Source organism: Cajanus cajan, chromosome 8 (assembly GCF_000230855.2).
Source record: "Cajanus cajan strain Asha chromosome 8, NIPB_CcT2T_4, whole genome shotgun sequence".
Classification (NCBI taxonomy): domain Eukaryota; kingdom Viridiplantae; phylum Streptophyta; class Magnoliopsida; order Fabales; family Fabaceae; genus Cajanus; species Cajanus cajan.
Window position 1 is genome coordinate 18,534,202 of NC_138524.1, and position 9,624 is coordinate 18,543,825.

A 9,624-nucleotide genomic window follows, 5' to 3' on the forward strand; every position below is an offset into this window, starting at 1 on the left:
TGGTTGATTATATGGGAGGTCAAACTGTGTGGTACTGCGGGATTGCTACAAGCTAGGGGGGAAATAACTTTCATACAAATTAAGTTGTAAGTTTGGGTTAATTAGTAATTTATACTGGTTCAAATGTAAATTACCTATTAACCTCCATTAGGAAGGAAGAGGTAGTTATGTAGGTATGTTAAATATATTGTATATGGGTTTATGGTACCTCTTGTACCTAAGTAATATAATTATCTTTGTTGTCAAAAAAAAAATCCTATTATGACACAATAAGTGTCACTAAAAATTACTTTTACCTACACCATAAATATAATATATGTTGATATATTGTTAAAAAGTGTGGGTATAAGCTATAGTGACACACAAAATATGTTGTTAAATCTCATTTAAAATCAACACTAAAACTGTGTGTAGCTATATGCCAAATAGATATATAGCTACATATATTATACTTATAGTGACACTTTTTGTATGTCACTATATGTTTAGTGTAGTGCCAATAACTTAATATTAGATGTAAATTTTGTAAATCTAGCCGTTAGATTGAAAGTTTATATCTTTTATATCGTATATACAAAATTTTATATTAATTCAAGATGATTTGATACTTCATTTTTATAAAACAAAATTGACGTAATATATTAATTTCAAAATACACTAAAATATGAACACTTTGATTACCTTTAAGTTGTTGTTCAATTTTAACAAAATTTGATATATGTGAGGCCCCAGATTTTTATTTTTTTTCTCTTTCTTTCTTCCCCTGGACCCTCACCACTCTCACTTGCACTCTCTTTTGGGTACTTAGTGGTTGATATATATATTTTTTTTTCTTTCTTTTCTTCTCTCAAGCTCTCAATCTCATCTCTCATGCACTCTTTCTCTCAAAACCCTTACTTCTCTTTTTCCCATTTCTCACTTGCGGAACTCCTCCTAGTGGCTGTGGTGTTTAGGTGATGATGTTGGTGTGGGAAATTAGCTGAAGATCTCCTTCTCCATTGGTCTCCGTCTGCTTCCAATCTTCTTCCCATTTCTTCTTCCTAGAGTTCAGGTTTTTACACCAAGGTAAGGGAAGTTAGTTGTTTGTGATGGATTGTTTAGAAATGAGCTAAAAACTTACTTGATGACTGATTATTGTGGATTGATGGTGATGTTTGATGAAATTCCATTTTATGGGGTTTGATGAAAATTTGGGGATTTTGATGATTGATGCATGTATGTTGTAATTGTTGATGTTTTTGAGTTGTAGGTGGTTGGTAGATCATGTTTTGGGGGTAAACATTGATGGATTATAGTTGGAAAATGTAAAGGGAAGCCATGGAAGTGTAGAATTTCTGCACTTGGTGCTGAAACGAAAAAGGAAGCCCAGGAGAAAATGAGCTGGCAGAGAGTTACAGCTAAAGCGCTGGATTTAGCGCTGCAGCGGTGGGCCTAGATGACCGAATTTGGTCTTGAGGTCTTCATGAAAGTTGTAGCCCTGGATGTTAGCTTTCTAATGGAGTTGGAATCACCCAAAAAGGAGGTCTAGAACTCTAGATATGGCAGTTTTAGTGAAGAGAGGTCAGGCTGCCAGCATTGGTTATAGCTGTTTCGGTTTTTATAATGTTTCACAAGGTAGATGAAATAATTTGGACTCGATGTCTTCATGAGAATTGTAGAACATCTTCGTATCTTTCATATGAGATAAGGATTAGTATGATAGGAGTACTATAACTCCATATATGTCTGTTTTAGTGAAGAGGGGTCAAGCTGCCAGTATTCCTTATAGTTGTTTCGGTTTTTATCATTTTTAACATGGTAGATGAAGGAATTAGGATTTGGTGTCTTCATAAGAGTTATAGGAAATCTTCTTATCTTTAATATGAGATAAGGATGAGCCTGATAGGAGCATTATAACTCCAGATATGCTATGATTAGTAATGGTTGTCACTTCACAATGAGTGATTAAAATATGTTGAAGGTTGTTTGGGATGTGTTATTTAATGAATATGTTGACTAATATTGATTAATGTTGTTGAGACGAGTTGAGTTGTATTAGTGGTACATTGTTGTAAGATGCTATTTTGAGCTGTACGGTTGTGTTGTGTTGTGTGTTAATATTGGTGGTTGTAGGCCGTAAGGCTGAGTTGTTGCAGGCCGAAAGGCTGAGTTGTTGTAGGTCGAAAGGCTGAGTTGTTGTACGCCGCAAGGCTGAGTTGTTGTAGGCCGAAAGGCTGAGTTGTTGTATGAGATCTCCGAGTTGATATACATGACGACGCATTATATGAATATTGATGACCATGTTGAAAAATCAATGGGATGTAAGTTGATGAAGTGTTGATAGTTGTGGTTATTTATATTTCTTAAATTTTCTATATGTTATTTCTTTTATACTAGCTTACCCTTTTGTTGTTTTCATGTGGTTGGACTGCAATGATCATACTATGTATGGGAGCAGAGCAGGGATAGGTGGTGTATTTTTAGCTGGAAGGTGGAGCTGAATCTTTTTGGATGCTTTGTTTGTTTTCAGTCACTTGGCATAGTGACTTTTGATGAAATGTTTGTATTGTACGCCCTAACTCTAGTTGGATTGGAACATTCGTATATATTTATATTCTAGATCCTATATTTATATACTCGTTCTATTCTACCTAGTGTTTCCGGTGTGCTGCGGTTGTGAGTGTAGTGACCTATCGGGTCGTTACACTTTAATGGTATCAGAGCAGTTAGAGTCTAGTGGACAACTCTTTGGGGGTGGTTCCATTAGGCTTCTGTTGTGCTGAACTCTGAGTTGTGATGTTTTGTTGTGTTGTTTGCTGTGTTGATTGTTGTGGAGTCTTGTTGTGTTGTTGATTGTTGTGTTGTTGATGGTTGCTTGGTTTAGTTATTGCATACTGAAGATGTTGTTACTTCTGTAGACAATGACTATAACCAATGAGTTGATAGCCCGTGCCATAGAAATGATGGCTATGGCTATGCAGCAGCAAAATGCCTATTTTGCTAGGATGGAGGCTGAAAGAACTGCAGCTGGTGCATCAAGACCTGCAGGGTCACAGGAGAGCCGAGATCTTGCTGAGTTTAGGAAGTGTAACCCTCCGCAGTTTGCTGGAGATGGGGATTCAGAGGTAGCTGACCGCTGGATCCGTGAGTTGGAAAAGATCTTTACTGTTCTGGGATGTCCTCCAGAGAGGAGGATAGCATATGCTGTGTATATGCTTGTGGGAGAGGCTGAGCATTGGTGGAGAGGCACCTATCAGATGCTTGCTGCTAGAGGAGCCACAGTTGATTGGGAGTGCTTCCGAACGGTGTTTATGGAGAAGTACTTTCCGGAAAGCGTGAGGCATGCCAAAGAGGCAGAGTTTATGCGACTGCATCAGGGAGGGATGACAGTTTTGAGTATGCGATGAAATTCGAACACCTGGCCCGTTTTTATTCGCAAAGTATGCCTGAGGCTTGGAAATGCAGGAAATTTGCTAATGGTTTGAGATATGAGCTGAAGAGGATGGTGGTGCCTATGGCCATCACAAAGTTTCCTGCCTTGGTAGAGAAGGCAAGGGTGGTAGAGCAATTGGAGGGTGGTAATCGTATTGTGAGGACTGCAGGTGGGCCATCTGGGTCCAAGAAGGGTGAGAGTCAGAGGAAGCCATATGATAGGCCCCAATCACAACAAGGGGGTTCTTTCATTAGGCAATCTGCCGAGGCTACCAGAGGAGGGGGACAGAGTGGAAGTGTTGCCCTTAGATGTTACAGGTGTGGTGGACCCCATTTGATCAAGGATTGTCCCCACACTGAGAGCAAATGTTTCAGATGTCAGCAGATGGGCCATGTGTCTTTCAACTGTCCCACCAGGAGTAGACCAGAGAGGAGTACTCAAAGGAGTGATGCACAGAGAGTTGATACTCAGAAGAATAGTGTACAGAGGACTGAGACTCAGAGGGGTGACAAACCCACTACAGCCGGTAGAGTATTTGCTTTAACGGGTGCTGAGGCTTCGACTTCTTCTGACTTAGTGAAGGGGAAGGGCAAGGCTGCTGGTAAGGATGTAATGCTTTTGTTTGATTCTGGGGCTTCCCATTCTTTTATTTCCTATGCCTGTGTTGCTAGGTTGGGAGTGCCTGTGTGTGATTTAGGGTTAAGACTGCTAGTGTCGACGCCCGCTTCTGCTTCAGTAGTTGCTTCTGAACTGTGTGCTAGCTGCCCCATTGTTGTGAATGGGAAGAAATACAAGGTAAACTTGATTTGTTTGCCTTTAGTTGATATTGACATAATCTTAGGGATGGATTGGTTATCTGCCAATCGTATCATTATAGATTGTGCCAATAGGCGGTTGATCTTTCCTCAGGAGGAGGATGAGTTGTTGATTTCAGCTAGCCAAGCTGAATTATTGTGGAGGAATAGAGCAAAGTGTTGCCTCCTTTTTTCTATGATGAGTGCGGAGACTGAGAGGGTCATTTCTGAGATAGATGTGGTGAGAGACTTTGTTGAAGTGTTTCCTGATGAGGTGCCTGGGTTGCCTCCTGTTAGGGAGATAGAGTTTAGCATTGATCTAGTTCCAGATGCAGGGCCAGTGTCGGTGGCTCCCTATAGGATGGCTCCTGCCGAGCTGATTGAGTTGAAAGGTCAGTTGGAAGACTTATTGGAGAAGCAGTTGGTGCGGCCAAGCGTTTCACCGTGGGGTGCTCCTGTGTTGCTGGTGAAGAAGAAGGATGGGAGTAGTCGACTTTGTGTGGATTACCGGCAGTTGAACAAATTGACCATTAAGAACAAATATCCTCTGCCCCGGATAGATGACTTAATGGATCAGCTGAAGGGAGCATCAGTGTTTTCTAAGATTGATTTGAGGTCAGGCTATCACCAAATTAGGGTGAAGGAGGGTGACATACCGAAGACTGCTTTCAGGACTAGGTATGGTCACTATGAATATGTCGTGATGCCATTCGGTGTGACCAACGCTCCTGCAGTGTTCATGGATTACATGAATAGAATCTTCCGACCATTCTTGGATAAATACGTGGTGGTGTTCATAGATGATATCTTGATTTATTCAAGAACCTGGGAAGAGCATGAAGAGCACTTGAGGGTGGTGCTGGAGATTTTGAAGGCGAAGCAACTATATGCTAAGCTTTCAAAATGTGAGTTCTGGTTAAATGAAGTGAAATTCTTGGGCCATGTGCTTTCGGCTGAGGGAATTGCTGTTGATCCGGCTAAGGTGGAGTCGGTGATACAGTGGGAGCGTCCAAGAACTGTCACTGACATTCGGAGCTTTGTGGGTTTGGCGGGTTACTATCGACGGTTCATTGAAGGATTCTCCAGGATAGTAGCGCCTCTAACCTAGTTGACGAGGAAGGAGCAGCCGTTCATTTGGACAGATGCCTGTGAGCAGAGTTTTGAGGAGTTGAAGAGAAGGTTGACTACTTCTCCTGTGTTGGTGTTGCCAAATTCTGGTGAGCCCTTTGATGTGTATTGTGATGCTTCTCACCAGGGTCTTGGGTGTGTGTTGATGCAACACGGGAAAGTAGTGGCCTATGCTTCAAGGCAACTGGAGAACCATGAGAGGAATTATCCCACTCATGACCTGGAATTGGCAGCGGTTGTTTTTGCCTTAAAGATATGGCGACACTATTTGTATGGTGCACGGTTCAGCGTCTTTAGTGATCATAAGAGTCTGAAGTATCTGTTTGATCAGAAAGAGCTAAACATGAGGCAGAGACGGTGGATGGAGTTTTTGAAGGACTATGACTTCCAGTTGATGTATCATCCTGGTAAGGCCAATGTTGTGGCGGACGCATTGAGTAGGAAATCCATCCACATATCAAGTATGATGGTGAAGGAGTTGGAATTAATTGAGAAATTTCGAGATTTGAACCTTGGGGTGGAGTTAGCTCAGGATCACATTAGTTGTGGGATGGTCACCATAACTAATGAGTTCTTGAGGCAGGTTGGACTAAAACAGTTACAAGATGTGGAGATGGTGAAGCTTCTTGGTTTACTGGGTACTAAGAAGGCAGTTGGTTTTGAACTAGGAGAAGACGGGATCTTGAGGTTTAAAGGCAGAATTTGCCTACCCCAGGATGTTGAGCTGAAGAGAGCTGTGTTGGATGAAGGCCACAAGAGTAGACTTAGCATACACCCGGGTATGACTAAGATGTACCAAGACCTCAAAAAGACCTTCTGGTGGTCTGGTATGAAGAGGGAGATAGTTGAATATGTGGCGGCCTGTCTGACCTGTCAGAAGGCGAAGGTTGAGCATCAGAAGCCGAGTGGGTTGATGCAGCAGATTGAGATTCCAGAGTGGAAGTGGGATAGCATTACTATGGATTTCGTTGTGGGGTTGCCTAGGTCAGCTAGAAACAGTGATGCTATTTGGGTAGTTATTGATCGTTTGACCAAGTTTGCACATTTCTTGCCTGTCAACATCAAGTGGTCCTTGGAGAAGCTAACACAATTGTATGTGAAGGAAATAGTGCGGTTGCACGGGGTGCCTTCCAGTATTATTCCAGACAGAGATCCAAGGTTCACTTCCAGATTTTGGCAGAGTCTACACCAAGCCTTAGACACGAAGTTGAAATTGAGCTCTGCTTATCATCCACAGACGGATGGTCAGTCAGAAAGGACAATCCAGTTCTTGGAGGATCTACTTAGGGCTTGTGTGTTAGACCACTTGGGTAGCTGGGAGGAGGTCTTACCGTTGGTCGAGTTCACCTACAACAACAGTTTTCATGCAAGCATTAGGATGGCACCATTTGAAGCGTTGTATGGCAGAAGATGTAGGACTCCTCTGTGCTGGTATCAGGAAGGTGAGTCAGTGGTGGTAGGTCCGGAGCTAATCCTACAGACCACTGAGAAAGTGAAGATGATTCAGGAAAGGATGAAGACTGCCTAGAGTAGACAGAAGTCGTATGCTGACAAGAGGCGCAAGCCTTTGGAGTTTGCTGAGGGGGAACATGTGTTTTTGAAGGTGACTCTGACCTCTGGTGTAGGTAGAGCACTGAAAGCAAAGAAGATGACACCGAGGTTTATCGGTCCCTATCAGATAATACAGCGTGTGGGTCCGGTTGCTTATCGGTTGGCTTTACCACCGTCTCTTTCGAACCTACACGATGTATTTCATGTATCCCAGTTGAGAAAGTACGTCCATGACCCGAGTCATGTGGTGGAACTGGATGATGTGCAAGTGAAGGAGAACCTGACCTTTGAGAAGTTGCCCATAGCTATAGTTGATCATAAGCTGAAGGAGTTGAGGGACAAGTCCATTACTCTGGTGAAGGTATTGTGGGATGCAACTACTGGTGAGGCTACTTGGGAGGTGGAGCAGCAGCTCAGGGAGCGTTACCCCTTTCTTTTCCCAAGTAAGTCTGTTTTCGGGGACGAAAACTCTTGTTGTTGGGGAGGATGTGAGGCCCCAGATTTTTATTTTTTTTCTCTTTCTTTCTTCCCCTGGACCCTCACCACTCTCACTTGCACTCTCTTTTGGGTACTTAGTGGTTGATATATATATTTTTTTTTCTTTCTTTTCTTCTCTCAAGCTCTCAATCTCATCTCTCATGCACTCTTTCTCTCAAAACCCTTACTTCTCTTTTTCCCATTTCTCACTTGCGGAACTCCTCCTAGTGGCTGTGGTGTTTAGGTGATGATGTTGGTGTGGGAAATTAGCTGAAGATCTCCTTCTCCATTGGTCTCCGTCTGCTTCCAATCTTCTTCCCATTTCTTCTTCCTAGAGTTCAGGTTTTTACACCAAGGTAAGGGAAGTTAGTTGTTTGTGATGGATTGTTTAGAAATGAGCTAAAAACTTACTTGATGACTGATTATTGTGGATTGATGGTGATGTTTGATGAAATTCCATTTTATGGGGTTTGATGAAAATTTGGGGATTTTGATGATTGATGCATGTATGTTGTAATTGTTGATGTTTTTGAGTTGTAGGTGGTTGGTAGATCATGTTTTGGGGGTAAACATTGATGGATTATAGTTGGAAAATGTAAAGGGAAGCCATGGAAGTGTAGAATTTCTGCACTTGGTGCTGAAACGAAAAAGGAAGCCCAGGAGAAAATGAGCTGGCAGAGAGTTACAGCTAAAGCGCTGGATTTAGCGCTGCAGCGGTGGGCCTAGATGACCGAATTTGGTCTTGAGGTCTTCATAAAAGTTGTAGCCCTGGATGTTAGCTTTCCAATGGAGTTGGAATCACCCAAAAAGGAGGTCTAGAACTCTAGATATGGCAGTTTTAGTGAAGAGAGGTCAGGCTGCCAGCATTGGTTATAGCTGTTTCGGTTTTTATAATTTTTCACAAGGTAGATGAAATAATTTGGACTCGATGTCTTCATGAGAATTGTAGAACATCTTCTTATCTTTCATATGAGATAAGGATTAGTATGATAGGAGTACTATAACTCCATATATGTCTGTTTTAGTGAAGAGGGGTCAAGCTGCCAGTATTCCTTATAGTTGTTTCGGTTTTTATCATTTTTAACATGGTAGATGAAGGAATTAGGATTTGGTGTCTTCATAAGAGTTATAGGAAATCTTCTTATCTTTAATATGAGATAAGGATGAGCCTGATAGGAGCATTATAACTCCAGATATGCTATGATTAGTAATGGTTGTCACTTCACAATGAGTGATTAAAATATGTTGAAGGTTGTTTGGGATGTGTTATTTAATGAATATGTTGACTAATATTGATTAATGTTGTTGAGACGAGTTGAGTTGTATTAGTGGTACATTGTTGTAAGATGCTACTTTGAGCTGTACGGTTGTGTTGTGTTGTGTGTTAATATTGGTGGTTGTAGGCCGTAAGGCTGAGTTGTTGTAGGCCGAAAGGCTGAGTTGTTGTAGGCCGAAAGGCTGAGTTGTTGTACGCCGCAAGGCTGAGTTGTTGTAGGCCGAAAGGCTGAGTTGTTGTATGAGATCTCCGAGTTGATATACATGACGACGCATTATATGAATATTGATGACCATGTTGAAAAATCAATGGGATGTAAGTTGATGAAGTGTTGATAGTTGTGGTTATTTATATTTCTTAAATTTTCTATATGTTATTTCTTTTATACTAGCTTACCCTTTTGTTGTTTTCATGTGGTTGGACTGCAATGATCATACTATGTATGGGAGCAGAGCAGGGATAGGTGGTGTATTTTTAGCTGGAAGGTGGAGCTGAATCTTTTTGGATGCTTTGTTTGTTTTCAGTCACTTGGCATAGTGACTTTTGATGAAATGTTTGTATTGTACGCCCTAACTCTAGTTGGATTGGAACATTCGTATATATTTATATTCTAGATCCTATATTTATATACTCGTTCTATTCTACCTAGTGTTTCCGGTGTGCTGCGGTTGTGAGTGTAGTGACCTATCGGGTCGTTACAATATACACATATAAAGTGATATGAACTTTCAATCTAACGGTTGAATTTACAAAATTTATAATTAATATAAAGTTATCTAATGGTATAATACTTGATAAAAATTATACCGGTATAATTATAACCATATATATATATATATATATATATATATATATATATATATATATATATATATATATATATATATATATATATATATATATATATATATATATATATATATATATATACACGTTGAACGCTTGTGTGTATTTTTACCATTAGATGGTCTTATGAAAACTCACTG

The 9,624-nt window shown here is 40.9% G+C and overlaps 2 long non-coding RNA genes across 2 annotated transcripts; both read left to right on the forward strand.

Moving 5' to 3' along the window:
• The first annotated feature begins 277 nt into the window (after positions 1-277).
• Positions 278-2,633, forward strand: LOC145950944 (uncharacterized). The gene is made up of 2 exons (XR_014428770.1): positions 278-1,065; positions 2,438-2,633. It is a non-coding gene; the product is annotated as an uncharacterized LOC145950944 (long non-coding RNA).
• Positions 2,634-6,974: 4,341 nt separating this feature from the next.
• On the forward strand, positions 6,975-9,286 carry LOC145950941 (uncharacterized). Its single transcript, XR_014428767.1, has 2 exons — positions 6,975-7,718; positions 9,091-9,286. It is a non-coding gene; the product is annotated as an uncharacterized LOC145950941 (long non-coding RNA).
• Positions 9,287-9,624: the final 338 nt, after the last annotated feature.